We start from the raw sequence: 16414 nt of genomic DNA, 5'->3' as shown, positions 1-16414 counted from the left end.
CCCATGCCCCACACATCTCCCAGAGGCCCCACCTCCTAATCCCTTCACACTGAGGGTGAGGCTCCCACATATGAACTTGGGGGAGGGGCCTAGACATCAGACCGTAGCGTTTGTTGAGATGATTAAAGGGGGTGATGCCTGAGAAATGTTGAATACGGTGCCTGGCCCAGAGGGAGGACCCAAAGCGGCGGCCAGAGATTTTCTCTAGACCAGCGGTTCTCAACCTTCCTCATGCCGCGACCCTGTAATTCAGTTCCTCATGTTGTGGTGACCCCCAACCATAAAATTATTTTTGTTGCTACTTCATAACGGTCATTTTGCTACTGTTATGAATCTTAATGTAAATATCTGATATGCAGGATGTATTTTCATTGTTACAAATTGAACATAATTAAAGCATTGTGATTAGTCACAAAAACAATATGTAATTATATATGTGTTTTCCGATGATCTTAGGTGACCCCTGTGAAAGGGTCGTTCGACCCCCAAAGGGGTCGTGACCCACAGGTTGAGAACTGCTGCTCCCATTGCATACCTGGAAAACAGAGGCTCAGAGAGTGACTTGCTAGAACTTCCGAACATGTGGTCCCACAGGCCATGGGCTGCAGGGTGAGGGGGGGTGGGGGGAAGGGTCTGGGTAGCACCCTAATGACAGCGAGCCTCCTTGTGAGATTTCTGGCAGTGGCAGCATTCACTGATCAAAAATGTATCCGATCCCACAATGTGCACATGGCGCTGTGCAGAGATGTCAACAACACTCAACTGGCCCCAGGAATCGGGCCGGTAAGAGTAGAAAACGGAGGATGTTCCAGGAATGTGGGAGAAGCTGGTTTGGATGCTTCAGGTTAAAAGTCTCTGCCCCCTCTTTTTGATAGCTAAGCAAGCCGTGGACCAGTAACATTTGCTGCTGCTCACTCTGAGGCAGGTACCGTTTTAAGCAGTTGAGCCTATACGGGCATGGTTCCATAGGTATAAACTATTACTATCATCCCCATTTTACAGGTGAGAAACCGAGTCCCAGCGAGGTCCTGGAGCTTGCCCGGAGTCACACTGCTGGTAAGTGGGGGTACTGGGATTTGAACCCTGACAGTCTGGACCCAGAGTCTTTACTTTTAATGACCACCCTATGCCCCGCCCCACACCCCCAGCAACACAGGGGACCTGTTCTTCCAGGGGGCCTTTGGGGAGTTTTTGTGCAGCTTTAGTTAATAACGCATTGGTTAGTTTGTGCCTCCTTCCTGCACTCCAACAAGCTGGAACTTCTGGGTTCGGGTTGAATTTGCTGGGAAGCTAGAGTCAGCTGTATGTGCAAGGACAATCGGACAGACTCTGTCCTACTTTCCCAGGGTCCCACCCTCGCTTCTGAGTGTGAGGAGTTTCTCATGCTTCCCCAGAACCAGTCATTGCCATCCTACACATGGAGGGGTCTGAATCGCTGCAGGGTCACAGATTGGGGTGGACACTGCTTTGGTGGCCTGGCCAGGTTCCTTCCCTTCCTCGTCTCCCAGCTGCCACAGTGTTGGCTGCTAATATCTCCCAGTGGCCCCCTTCCTAGGGGGTTGGCATATTTAGCAAATAAAAATAACGTATTTTATCTGGCAATTCCACCTCTTCTCTAGAGAACTCTTTGATTGATGGGAGTAACCAGCAGCCAGTGTCGGACTGATAGGGCGTCCTAAGGGCTTACCCCTGGCTGTAGGGTAGGGACAGCGCTATGGTGCAGTTTCTGGTGTACTTTATGGTCCAGGGCAAGCCTGCAGGCTTGTGGATCAGGTCAGGGCTACGCACGACCCAAGATTGCATCCTCGCCGGACATTTCCCCTCCTTTCTCCTGAGCAGTGTCCCCCGAGAGCTCTTGCTCAGTAACACACATGATCCTGAATCTCATCTCAGACCCTCTTCTAGGGAACCAGAGCCCCTTGAGAACATGATAGCCCCCCCCCCCCCCGGAAAACACAGATGCACGCACATGCCAACATTGGCAATGACTTTGGGGATTAACTTTGAAGGGAATCCCTCACTTCATTCTGTGCTTCCCAGGTCTTGTCTATCCCACCTTCTCAGAGCTGATGGCCAGTGACTGGCAGCCACGGGGGCGGGGTGAGGGCCAGCATGGAGTCAGCACGGCAAATTATGAGCAGAATTTCTTAGCCCACGGGATTTCCATTATTTGCAGAAAGTCTGTGTGGGAATCAAAATATGCCAAGTGAGAGGCAGTTGTCAGCTGAATGTCATGATAAGAAATACAAGTTGAAAGGACATGAAAGAAACACAGTTTTGATCAAGTCATCTTCTTCTTTACAACCATTCCAAAGGCTTCCTGGTAAAGACCAAAGTTTTTGACACTGTCTCAAGGCCCTCCGTGGATGGGTGCCCCCACCATGCCAGCCTCATTAGCAATTACTCTCCAGTTGATCTCTGTGCTGCAGCCACACTGGTCTCTTGCAGTCTTTCTCGTTGATGCCCTTTCCTGCCTCAGGGCCTTTGCACATGCTACTTCCTTTCCCTGGGTCACTCTTCCCAGCTTCTCGTTCCTCTATTACTCAACTGCTTCCTTAGGGAAACTCTTTCTGACTTCCCAAACTAGGCCAATGCACTGTGCTTCACATGACCTAACACCTTGTGTTTCTCCTTTATGTTAGGTACCTATGGCTGTCTCACAAATCGCCCCACATTTAGCATCTGAAACAAGAAACATTGTCGCAGTTTCTGTGGGTCCGGCCTATGGCAGTGGCTTGGCTGAGTGGTTTTGGCTCAGGGGTCTCTCATGAGATCATAGTCAGGCTCTTGGCCAGGCCGGCGGCCATCTGAAGGCTCCACGGGGAATGGAGACTCTGCTTCCAAGACCACTCGCATGGTTGCTGGAAGGCTTCAGGCTTTCACTCAGTGGCCCCCACCCATCAGCTGCCTGAGCATCCTCAGGGCACAGCAACTGGTTTGCCCCAGAGCAGTGAATCGAGAGAGAGAGAGAGAGAGAGAGAGAGAGAGAGAGAGAGAGAATGAGAATGCACCTAAAATGGGAGCCCCAGTCTTTTTTTTAGTTCTTTTTAAACATTTATTGAATTTATTGGGGTGACATCGGTTAATAAAATTATATAGGTTTCAGGTGTACAATTCTATAATATTATCCACATGTTGTTTTGTGCGTTCACCATCCCCAAGCCAAGTCTCCTTCCATCACCATTTATCCCCCCTTTACTCGCTCCCACCTCCCCCCGCCCCCCGGTAATCACCATGCTGTTATCTCTCTATGAGGTGTGTGTGTGTGTGTGTGTGTGTGTTTAAGCCCTTCACCTGGCCCGTCTTTTTATAACCTAATCTTGGAAATGACATACTATCACTTCCATCCCCTAGAATTGAGTCACAAAGTCCAGCCCACACTCAAAGGAAGGGGAAGTAAGAGAGGAGCACCACCGAATTTGTGGGCCTATCTTTAGAAGCACCCAGGCACCCAGGCCCTTATCACAGCTGTAGTCTTACCCCTAGTTTGTGACATTACTTGATGAATACCTGTCTAGACTGCACTATTTCTCCCCTCTCTCACCATTGTAGACCAGTATTCACATAGTTAGCACTGGATCAGTATTTATTTCATAAATCAATGATTTTATTTATTTAGTCAGTATAGTTCAAGAAAAATCTTTGGCAAAGAAGAAGTCATGATCAATATGTGATAGAATGTCTTTGAAACTCAGTGCACACGTGGAAATTATTACAGCTGCCTTTCAATTTCAGTTTGAGGGTGAGGCATAGCATACAGGGCAGATATATATATATATATTTCACAAACATTTATTGAGCACTTACTCTGTGCTAGAGTTCCCGGCAGCAAGGGTGCAGAAATGAATGGTTTTATAATGAAGACATCCACATGCTAACGTATGCAGCGGCCCAGAGTTCTTTTTGATCATCTGTAAACATGAAAGACAATGCCGTCTGCATTAGAAGCGCACCCCTGGGTTCAGAGTTGGCAGAAGCTGTTTTATGAGCCCAGCACATCACCCAGGCGGAGTGATGTGTTTACCTTTAATTCCAAAGTAGCTGGGCCAGCATCCCCCCTCTGGTGTTCATGCTTTTGGTCACTGTTTGAAAACGTCTAAAAGGTTTTGTCTGAGGAGCTGGGTAGAGATGGAGAGAGAATGGGATGATGCGTCTGGTGGAGATCTCAGCGTGGCTGATGCGGAGAAACCGTCAGCGAAGGTCGCGGGGGCACCCACAGCCAGCGAGGATAATGTGAGGAAATGGAACAGGAGCACATGGAGCAGCAGCAGAAATAGGCTGAGGCTGAAACGAGTGAGTGTGGTCAGAGGCCTGGTCTTCGGCTCAGGAGCCTCAGCTCTGGCCCCGCCCGGCTACACGGAGCTTCATGCTCCCTTTCCCGGGCCTCTGTGTCCTGACTGATATATATGCGCATTGAATCAGGCCAGAGGCATTAATACTTACTCGTTAGCACATCTCTATGCAAAACCCAACACCCAGATATGCAGGGCAGGTACGATGTAGGCTTTTCTTAGAGGAGCGAGAGCAGGGCTGTAGCTGGGCCTCCAGTACCTCCATGTTCCCTTGCTCTTAACATTCCAGTTCATCCCAATGAATTCCAGCTGCTGCACACGCTCTTTTTCTTTTTTGCCCAAAGCTTTCTCTGGCTGCCAGAGTCCATTTTACCACCTTATGGCAGGCACTGGGATTAACACCCCCACAAGCAGCCCTCAACCAGTGACTGATGGGGGCTGGGGATTCATACCTCAGGGCCCTTGTGCCTCTGGTGGGCCATGTGATCTAGCCGGACTCCCAGAGCTCCCCGGGCAGCACCAGCCGCTGGTGCCCACAGAGGCAATTGCATTGCTAATACACCCTTCATTAGTTCCTTCCCTTTCCTTTCTCACTCCCTCGCTCCCTCACTCCCTCACTGCCCTGGTGATTCCTGGAATCACCTCCTCAATATACGACTGGCATTAAAATCCTTGTCTCAGAGTCAGCTTCTGGGGGAAACCAAACTAAGATAGGGGCTCAGAGCAGAACTCCCCCCCGCCCCCCGCCCCCGGCTTCCTTACCTCCTGGGATGTCTGTAGAGCTCCTGGCCCCAGAGCAGTTTGCAAACCCCTGGGTTAAACCCCCCACTCCATTTCTCATGGCCGTGGTCTCGGAAAATGTACTCGTCGCTGCCTTTGTGGAAGGTGATACGTTAAGAGCAACATTACACTCGTGTTTTTAGGTGAAAAGAACCAGGAGATTCTTTATAAACCCCAAGTCGAATTATGCTTCCACGTTGTAGAAGGATGATCATGAGCCTGCTCTCTCTTTTGCTAACTTGCTTTGTGGAGTGAGAAACTGAATCTGTGCCGACTGGCAGGCTCCGGAGCCCCAAATAGGTGAGGGACGGTGAAGCTTGAATGGCTCTGGATTGATAGCCGCCCCCTCCCTTTTAATCAGTGATTCCTTTTCTGACTGTTCTTCCAACCCCCACGTGGAGGAGAAAGGAAGAGGATCAGAGCCTTCGAGCGGGTCTCCCCACAGCTGGGGCGCGGGAATGAGAATCACAAAGCTCGCTGTGGCCGCCTGCTCACTAAGTGGTGAGATTCTGTCCTCACCGCTCTGGCACCATGGCCTGACCTCCAGCTGCTCCCCTGCGTTTTGTTCCCCGCTGGTACTTTGCTCCTTCAGGGATTTGACACTCCTGGGGCAGCCCTCCGGCAAAGATGGCTGGGTGTTGGGGTACAGAAACCCCGGGGTAGGAAAGCTCAGGGGGTGTGCCACACCATTTCCCAGAGCTCCCCTGGAATCAGGCCCCTGGCCCCACAGTGGTAACATGCTTGATAACACCCGCTGTGGCCGCCACCCTTCCCCACGCCTCTACTGGCATTTTCCTGCAGCTCCCCGTCAGGTCCAGCTGCTCAGACCCTTGTCTCACAGTCTGCCTCTGAAGAAACTCTGACTAGAAGAAAAGTTTCCCCGGTGAGGGTCGGTACTTTCTATTTATCCCCTATGTATGTGCCCCCGGGAGCCTGTTGTGCAGGTCTCAGTGTCAGCCGATGGGAGGAGTTCATGGGCGCTGTTGAGGGCCTCTGAGATGGGGACCCAGACGTGGTGGGCTGCCCCTGGGAGACCACTGTGGCCTGGAGAATAGGTTAAAGGCCATGTGTCGGTCCTCCTTGGCCAGACCTGCTCCTCCTACTTAAATCCTACCCCTTAGGTGGCTCCCATGGTCCCCAGGTTATCTGTGGTCTCTGCCCACCACTTCTATTCTTCCCTTTATGCTCCAGCAATAGGAGACCATGTGGAGTTTCTCCACACCCCATTCCCCCAGCCCTTTCATCCCTGCTGACTTGGGTTTACTGTTCCTCCTGCCTATATTGCCATTCCATACCTTCCCTTTGCAAAATCTTATTCATCCTTTAAGATCCAGTCCAAGGGTCACCTCCTCCAGGAAGCCTCTCTGCCACCTTCAGATGGAGGAAGCGCCCTAACCTTGTTATCGATCAGGCCTCTCTTAAGTCCCCAGCACCTCGCTCGGGCAGCACCTTCACTCACTGAACTGAAATCGCAGTGCAGGTTGGTCTCCCCACCAGACGACGAGCTCCTCGAAAACACAGGCTGGGTCTTCTTCAAAGGCCCCGGATGTGGCAGGTGCTGGACATAGGCTGGGTTCCCCAGAAGCAGACCCTGAGGTGGGCATTGCTTGCAAGCGAGCTATTAGGGAACCGCTTGCAGGAGAGACCAGTAAGGGGGTGGGAGGTATCCACACCCAGACAAGTGCACGCCCGTGAAAGGCTTTAGGAGTCCAGTGCCCGTCATCCAGAGGCCACAGATGTGGGCTGTCAGAGGCAAAGGCTAGGGATGATCCCCCACAGACCAGAGCAGAGTCCCACAGACAGGACACAGGGCTCTCAGGCTGAGCACCAAGAGTGTCCACTAGAGGGCGCCCCAGATGACGGAACTGAAATGTGGCTCTTAGGCACCTCCAACCCAGCTCCTCCAGTGGCCCATAAGCCACTCCTCCCCCTCTCATTCTTCCTGCGCTCTCTGGTGCTTGGCTCCAACCATCCTCTACCTCTAGGGCAGTGGTTCTCAACCTTCCTAATGCCGCGACCCTTTAATACAGTTCCTCATGTTGTGGTGACCCCCAATTTCATTGTTACAGATTGAACATAATTAAAGCATAGTGATTACTCACAAAAACAATATGTAATTATATATGCGTCTTCTGATGTCTTAGGCGACCCCTGTGAAAGGGTCGTTTCCCAAAGAGGTCGCGACCCACAGGTTGAGAACCACTGCTCTAGGGTCACCTTTGGCCTCAGCTCCCACCCTCTTATGGTCACTTTTCCTAAATTCACCCAATGATTTCAGTCCTCCTTTTAAAATCTTTTTCAAAGTCATCCCCTTTCCATTTTCATTACCTTGCTGCTACATCCTCAAAGCCTAGTATGGTACTTGCATATATTTGTTGAATGAAGGAATGAATGAATGAATGAATGAATGAAAGAGTGATGGACCAATGTGCAAAAAGAAGTCCAGCCTCCCAAGCCTGGTGTCCAATTTTCCCAGGAGCTGACCCCACCCTCTTTTTGGATCTTATGAACTCCTAAATCCACATTCTGCTTATGGCAACAAACAAACAAACAGACAGACAGACAAAAACACCCCACTCATTCTTCCACAACTAACTCGTGTGTCTGGCTCTCTCACCTGGGCTCTGTTCTTCTTTGCACCTAAAAATCTTATCATCTCTACCTGTAAAAACTCTGTTTGTTTTTTAAGGTTCAGCTGCCCAGCCTCCTTTAAACTGGTGACATTTAGTTTGTCCTTCTCCTAGGGAATGGCTAAGAACATTTTTTTTTTTTTTTTGCATCGCCATCTTTAAAAGACAGTGAACTGAGAGTTGTGGGTGTGGTTGGCATTAGCTGCTGTTCACAAAATACAGGGTGGGGCAAAAGTAGGTTCACAGTCATGCATGTGGAAAATAATGGAGTAACTAATAAATTATAACACAAGAATAAACTCTTTTGCGTACTCACAACTGTAAGCCTACATTTGTCCCACCTGTATTTTGGGTTGCCCCTCTTGTGGACACATAGTAGGACTGTTTTTTCCTTTCTTCCCTCCATCTCTCCCATTTCACTCCCTTCTTCCTTCCTTCCTCTCTTTTGTACTTTTAAACTTAATTCTATCAGTTGGTTGAGCATGAAAAACTTGTGTGAGAAGCAGGAAGAAGCCAAATGATCTTTAATTTCTCTAAGGTATGCATAAAGAACAGAAATCTTGCCACAAGAAAAATAAATTTGTATTTTAAAAACGTTAATCTTTTGGCCAGCTGAGGCAGTTTTGATCAGATCTCTCATTCTTCAATTTCTCATCGTCTATATCTCAGATTTCACCCAAAAAGCAAAAGGAATAAGCTTTTCTAATGACAAAATAAATCTAATATTAAATCTTTGTGTCTTCTTGTCTCTCTTTCTGGGCTTATTTCCTACCATAATGGTCCAGGATCTTTGAAATGTCTTTAAGGAAAAAATTTTTCATCAGTGCCTGTGATGAATGAATCATACAGACAATTTGCTACAACAGGCTTTTCTTTCTGTGCAAAGGCAAGAAATCTGAGTGAGGAAGCTCAGACTTCACCAACCTCCTGGTTCTGAAATTACTCATCCAGACACGAAGCAAAATTGAAAAATCAGAGAGATCTAGTTTAAAAGAAAGAGAATGGTTGATGGTCCGGGAACCAAGTAAGTAGTCATTTTGCTTTTGTGCCATTGGATGAAGATGCCAGATCAAGAGAGGACTTGGGAACGTCATGGCATTGACAGGCAGGGCTAAAAGACACTGGCAAAGTGTTTATCACACGAAGAAGCGTGCATCTGGAGTGTCAGCGGCGGCACGCAGCCCAGAGCGCACACATCTCCCCTCTTGCCAGGACAAGCTCCTTGACAAGAACTGTCATTGACTCTGCTTTATCTTCCTTGTGCTCGTAAGCGGGTGCATTCCGAGTGCATCCCACGTAAATTGGGGTTTGCTTCCTGACCTGGGAGATCAATTCTCTGTCAAAAAGAGCTGGCTGATGGATCACCGTGTGGCTGCCCCTGCATTGAAAATCACAGCAAATACCGTCTCACACTCACTTCTGAATTACATGCTGGATCTCCAAAGAGGAGCTTAGAGATGAATCCTCACAGCTCACCGAGCTGCGTGTCTCACAAAGCTGATTAAATGAAGCTGTGGTTTGGGCTGTTCTCCCAGCCAGAGGCAGCGAGTGTCGGGGTTCATAGCGTGAATTGTGGAGCCCAGTGGCTGGATTTGCACCAGCACCTGCTGCTTACCAGCTCTGTGACGTTGGGATAATTATTCAACCTTTCTGTTTTAATTTTCTCGGCTGCCAAATAAGGTTGACAATACGGTACCTCCCCACCTCCCAGGGCTGTACCTTAATCGGTAGCCTCAGAAACAGACCCTGAAACATGGATTTAAGAGCAAGAAGTTAACTGGGAGGTAGCAGTAGATGAAGGGTAAATGGAGACAGGAAAGAAAGAGAATGGCCACTCGACAGTGAGTTACTGAGCAAGCCACCAGTGTGGGGGACTGGCACTCGATCTCACTGGGGAGCCTGGGGAACTGTGAAACATGCACCACAGAGTAGAACACACGCCGAAGAGGTGAAGGGGCTGGGGTTCATCCATAGACTCCCATTCATCCTTCTCTGAGGGGTTCTCTTGTGTGTGTGTGCATGTATATGTGCATGCGTGTGTGTGACATGTGCACATGCGTGTGTGTGTGTGCACATGCAGGGGCGGGGGTCCATTCCCTCACTTCTGCTTTGCCCTGCCAGCTGTAAAATGGGCTCCGTCAGGAGGAGAAAACCCCTCATGCGAAGCAGCGCGCGTGCTGGCAGCCGGAAGCCAGACCTCGCGCACGGGAGGAGTAAGGTGAAGGCTACGTGCAGGGTGACGGCGGACTGTTGTGAAGATTAAATGAGCTAATTATCCTGAAGCACTTAGCAAAGTCCCCGGCACGGAGTAAGCGCTCCGCAAAGAGCTTGGTTGGCACGAAAGCTAGACAGCCGTCCTTTGGAATGACTTTTTATCCTAGGATGGATTTTCCGTATTTTTTTGTTTTTCATTTTTTCCTCTGGAACAGCGCACCATGGGGAGGAGCCTGGCACTGTTACAGTGGCCAGATGCACCACAGGTCTCCCCGAGGACGACTGTAAAGGTGAAGTGGGTTTACTGACGGAGCTGTCTCGGTCAGAGGGAGAATCGTCACGTCATGGTGACACGTGAAACAAGCACCTGCCTCTCTGTGAGAGCAGCCGGCGCATGATCAGCACCTCATTCAGTGCTGGAGGGCGCACCTGGCTATGCTACGCTGCAGCGACAAACCAACCTGGAGTCTTAGTGGCTGGACAGGAGGTACCAGCAGTCCCCTCTCCTCTCTCCTGCTGGCTGGCACCGTGAGCTCATTGAAGACAGGCACTGGGCTGGATTTCAGGCGCCACTGAGTCCTTAGCAGCTAGTCCAGGGCATAGCACAAAGAGGGGACACTGGTAAGTAAATGGATGGACAGATCAGCCAATGGATCCCATACGTGTCATATTCGCAGATTTCCTTTCATTTGAAACGGTGGCTTCCTCCCATCTACTCTGCTCCTTGCAACTTCTTTTGTTCTCCTGAGTCTGAAAGTCCCATGTTATAATAGAATGTCAGAGTCCCAGAGGCCATCTATTGTACCCCCTGCTCTCTTTGCCCCCCACTAGTTTTATGGAGTTCTGATAAGGGGAAGACCTCATCTTGTCTAACTTGCTGGGCACTTTGTGTTTCCCACAGTACATCACCTTCTGCCTTGCAGTACAGTAATCTGTACGCGTGTTGGCCCTGGCTCCCCTCCCCTCAAGTCGCTCTAGTGGCTTCCAAGCACATGTAGGACACACTCCATGTTCTGTCCTGGCCTCGGAGTCTCCCCCTGGGCATCTCACCTGCCACCTTCTCCTCTCCAACTCTTCTCCACCCATGGTGGTCTCGTAGTTGTCCTTTGCACATGTCATGCATGGCCCCACCTCAGGCCCTTTGCACCTGCTGTTCCCTATGGCTTCAATTCACTTTCTGCCTCCAGATCACTTGTTCCATTGACTCAGGTCACTGCTCAAGTGTCATCACTTCAGAAAGGCCTTTCCTGACCACTCCGCACACCACTGCAACATTAATTTGCTTTATGTTTTTTCCACATCACACATTTATTTGGGTGTTCTGACTGTCCCTTCTGCTCATGACAATGCAAACTCTATGAGAACAGGGATCTTGTTTTATTTAGTGTGGCATCTTACGCTCCCACAACAGTGACTGCTACTAATAGGACCTCAGTAAATATTTGTTGAATAAGTACATAAAGATTATTGTCCCATTTTAGATATGGAGTAACTGAATCCTACGGAACTGAGGAAAATTGCATAAAGTAACATAGCTATTTATCCATATTACATCTATTATGTGCAGATACTTCAATCTTTTATAAAATATATTTTTATTGATTTCAGAGAGGAAGGGAGAGGGAGAGAGAGATAGAAACATCAATGATGAGAGAGACTCATTGATTGGCTGATTCCTGCACACCCCCTACTGGGCATCGAGCCCGCAATCCAAGCATATGACCTGACCGGGAATTGAACTGTGATCTCCTGGTTCATAGGTCGACGCTCAACCACTGAGCCCCGCCAGCCTGGCTAACTTTAATCTTTATAACAAGACATTTTTCATAGAGGGAAACTGAGGCATAGACAGCTTATGTGTCTGCCAGGGGACAACAGAGCAAGGACTCAAAGCAGGCAGCCCCGCTCCGGGGTTCATGCAGGAGGCAGCCCAGCAGGAAGGCACTGTGGGGTGCTGGAGGAACCACCAAGAGAACAAACTGGAAGGTCTCTGTCAGCAGTCCCAACGTTGACGGAAAATTTCACATCTGGGACGTGTTATGGGATTGCCAACACTTAAACCTTGACCGAAGTGAGGGGGGAGTGGAGGGAGCTATGTGGAGGTGAGGCAGTCACCCCCCGAGGAAAGCATCAGCCCACACAAGGCACACGCTTAAGGGGATGGCCCATCACTGCATCTGCAGGCAGAGGGTGTACACAGAGGCTGGCAGCATGACTTACCATGTCAGTAAAAGTGAACAGTATCTCTGCTTCTAGAATATTCTGATGTCATCATGCAAACAGACCATCAGTGGGACTACCATCTGAGCAAGGCATCCTTCCCCTAGCAAGCCCCTGAAGGCAGAGCCTGCGTCTCTACAATGCTGCACACAGGGCCACAGGTATATGTGAGGTGCTCAATAAACGCTCAGTGAATGGGGGTGACGTTTTTCCATTCAAGAGTAGGCATTTATTTAGGGACACACCCATCTGCCTGACAGGTCTCTCCCCACACTAATTTAGTCAGAGGCGTCCAACCTCAACCTCAAGTATGATCAAAACCCTTCCATGCTCATGAACTTTGCCTGGATTTTCATTGTTCTAGAAAAATTTCCAATACTTTAAAAAGGTCCCATGTTGCAATAGAATGTCAGAGTCCCAGAGGCCATCTATTGTACCCCCCGCTCTCTTTGCCCCCCACTAGATTTATGGAGTTCTGATAAGGGGAAGGGAATTAGACAAGGATGCAGAGGTCAGTGTGGAGACAGGCCTGGAACCCAGGACTCCTGAGGCCCGGCCCAGGGCCCACCCTCTGTGAGCACCGTGCAGGGCACAGAACTGCAGCTGCAGAGTCAGAGCGGAGCTTTCTGCAGAGGGCACTGAATTCTCCCCGCCCCCCGGCATGGCAACAGTTTTGATACAGTTTTATCCCTCTTTGGCCTCTGATGCAGGGGCTAGATAATTAATCAGGCCTTTGAATAATTAAAATTATTTAAAAATGCCTTTGTATCTGTGAAAATTGCCCCAGTAATTACTGCCTTATCAAGAGACGGATTCCACAGACTGAAATCTTTCCCGCAGAGAAGATGCTCTTTCACCCGAGGCTTTGGGACGCCGGCGCTGAGGAAGGAGGGTTGGGTATGTGAGCCAGTGCTTCTGGGGGTGAACAGCACCCAGTCTTGACTCCACAGTCTCCACGGAACCCCCCCTCATTCGTAGACTTAGATTTCCCAACACGATACAGCAGGTTGCTTCCAGAGCCTGCTGCAGAATAGGATCGTTCATTGAAAGATCAGATTGATTATTCAACCCGGATTCTGCACTTGGGCCTCGCGGAGCCTGGTTTCCAGATTCGGCATCCACTTTTCAACATTTTTTTTTAAAAAAAATACACTCATGTGGGAGCAAAGTGAAGGCTTGCTTTCCTCAAGTGACTCCCAGTCCTTCCTGACCCAGCAACGCCTGGTGCTGAGCCCTAAGGGTACCATCCTGTCCCTGGAGCCCCGCCACTTCTTTGTTGTAACTCCCAACAGTGCTCAAGGCTGACAACGTCATGCTGGATGCAGGGTGCTCCACAGGAGCGCATCTGGTGGACCTTCCCAGGAATCATAATGCAATGAAGAACCCACCACCCAACTGGGGCCCCTGACATCCCTCAGAACCAAGGACAGGGCTGATCACAGCCTCTGGGGAGGGACTATAACCCAGGTATCTTCAAGTGGGGGTGGTGCTCATGGGGTTATATAGGGAGACATTATGTTAGAGTGGTTACCGGCACATGCTCTGGACGCAGACAATCTGGAGTTGGGTTTTCCCTGACTCCTGTTTCCGCTGGCTTCCAGTTGGGTCTGGCCAATGGGAGGAGCTGATGGGATGCTGGAAGGGCAGGGGGAAAGGAGATGCAAGGGACTTCCTTCCTCTCTCTCCAGCAGCAAAGAAGTGTCCTCCTTGGTTTCTGCTCCCCCTGGATACAGCTGTCCTGATCCCGCCTCCATGTATGACCACGTGCCCTTGTCTGTCTTAAGGCGAAGAGTGGCTTTTTGCTTGTGTGTATTTCTGTTACCTTCCTATCCTTTTGGGGGCTCTCAGCTCCCCTATCACCTGTATAACCAGTTTCCTGTTGTAAATACCCGAAGCAGTTTCTGTTTTCCTGGTTAGAGCTTGATTGATTAACCAATGTTTGATTAAACTAATGCGTGTCCTCTTTGGCTGAAGTGACTTTGGGTCTCTGTCACTTACAACCTGGAGAGTCTGGACTTGTGCAGGAGGCAATGGGCAGAAAAGTAGCTACCAGCTCCTGAGCGCTTACTGCCTGCCAGGCACTGTGCTCAGCGCTGTTTCCACGAAGGAGGTAGGAATTCTGATTTCCATTTTGCAGATGAGGAAGTGGAGCCACAAACAGGTCAGGTTAACTTGATGGGGATCAAGTTTGTTTTCTTTACAGGGAAATTCACTCAAAAGCAGCTGCTTCTTTAAATAAGGAGGGGATCCCCACAGGTATATGGAGGCTCAAGGGTGGGGGGACAAGAAAGGAGGTGAGGAATGACAAAAGGCAGGTCTATATGCTACTTCGTGACATGGGCTAGAAACTGAACAGGCTTCTCCCAGGCGGGAGTCTATTGAGTAAAGAGAGAGCCGGGTAAATGAGGTACGGGCCTCGTTTGTGACCATGATCCAAGTCAAGTTCTTACTGCTAATAGCCCGCACGTTTTGCTACAGGTAGTAAACAGGAATCATTCACGTGTCCTTAGGGACCGCGGTGCCATTCAGTATTCATGGCAAATACATCACTGAGCTTCATAAGAGAATCATTTTAAAACAAAGCTTGGTCAGCTGTTTAATAATTTACTGATAGCAACAGCGGGGAGAATATCTAATAACCAGTGAGATTGGCTTTCAAATAGAAAATAAATTCATGTTAGAAGAGTTATAAGAGGGAAATAAGGAAAGGAGGGGGAAGCATTATTAGTGGCAAGGAAATTTTTAACATTCGCCAATTCTGGATTTTTTTCTTTTCACTCCTATCAGAATGGAGAAACCTGATTATTGAGTGGTTGTGAAATTCCATGCATTTATATTTTACAACATTCACAGGCCCTTAACGTTCTTCACACAGAAAACAAGAATCATACCGAGGGCGGGTACCTGGAGCAGAGGCTCTGACTGCCCCTGAGCCCTGGGGAGCGTCACCTTTGTTAATGTGGGGACTTTGGGGGACTATACGGTTTTCATGATCATATCTCAGTTTCTCCCGGAGGAGGAAAGGCCTGAGACATTTGAAAAACAAAGCCTCAAAGAAACAAAATCAACCCAAACTACACCTGTGCGTCCTCCTGCTCAGGGGAGAACCTTGCTCAGAACTGAGTACAGGGAATCTGGCTTCTGGGTAAATGGTACTTAACTTATTTTTGTTTACTGGGAAAGTGCTATTGAAACGTCTGTAAACTGACAAGGGGTTTGAGACGGTCGCGCTTGAAGTTTCCTGCTAATTCTAATATTCCTGGGGTGTGGTTTGGAGACACGATTAACACAATTTTAAAAGGTCCAGGAGATGATGAGAGGAAAGCAAAAACTAAATACACCATCAGGCACCAAACCTCCTTGTGCCTGTTCCCCCCCGTAAATGGGGGAATAATAAGAGAATTGTAGGGTGAATCACGCATAAGGCTCCTGGCTGCAGGCCTGCTTCACAGCAAACTCAAGTTCAAGCGTGTCAGGAAGGCAGAGGCAAAACCAAGGGGAACATCCCCAAGATAACCAGTCTTTTAGCTTCAGTGGCAGCCAGTGATGCATGGTGTTTTGGGGTAAAGCAACATCTCGGCCCCCCTGCCCTGCAGCCCCGTCCCCAGAGCACGGGGCCCACTCTGTCCTCCAACCAGTCCTTCCACTTGCCACTCCGGAGACAGGCTTCCAGATAAGACAGATGATTTCTGTGTTCCCAGACGGTATTTCCTGTGGCTTTACATTCCAAGATCATACCCTCCATTCTTCACATTCATTTCAACAAACTCACTCTCATTCTGCCTTGAGGTATTAGCACTTTTTTTTTTTTTTTAGCTTAGAGAAATAATGATTTATCAACGTCTTCCTTGACGTGAGAATGGCTTGGATAACCATGAGCAGTCTGCCCTGTCAAGCCAAGGAAAGATGTCGTTGGCTTGGACTTCCGCCGCCACCATCCCGTCGGGTCCAGGAGGGGCGAGGGGCATTCTGGGGCTGAAGCTTGCTGCTATCAGTTTGGGTGAAATGTCTTTCTGTGTAGCATAGTAACAAAAAATTAAAACAGATGCCATTCTCTGAAATGGGAAAGAAGTATTTATTTCACTGGCTTGGCGATGGAGTAGCTGGCCGGTGGAGAACATTTTGAGGATAACACTTCGGCTTTGGCACAGAGGAAGGGGAGATCTATGTAGGTATGGGGATTGAGTGGGGTGTGGGGTGAGAGGAGGGGTAGGTAAGTAGAGGGCAGACCTTGTGTGCGTGGGTAGGTTTATAGACCACACATTAAAGAGGTTAATG

General features: G+C 49.2%; 1 long non-coding RNA gene across 1 annotated transcript; it reads left to right on the top strand.

The window, feature by feature from the left end:
* The first annotated feature begins 1002 nt into the window (after window positions 1-1002).
* On the top strand, window positions 1003-16162 carry LOC107183082. The gene is made up of 2 exons (XR_001513852.1): window positions 1003-1056; window positions 15953-16162. It is a non-coding gene; the product is annotated as an uncharacterized LOC107183082 (long non-coding RNA).
* Window positions 16163-16414: the final 252 nt, after the last annotated feature.

The sequence above is a fragment of the Myotis davidii genome, unplaced genomic scaffold (assembly GCF_000327345.1).
Source record: "Myotis davidii unplaced genomic scaffold, ASM32734v1 scaffold199, whole genome shotgun sequence".
Classification (NCBI taxonomy): domain Eukaryota; kingdom Metazoa; phylum Chordata; class Mammalia; order Chiroptera; family Vespertilionidae; genus Myotis; species Myotis davidii.
This window is presented reverse-complemented; position numbering and strand designations above follow the sequence as displayed.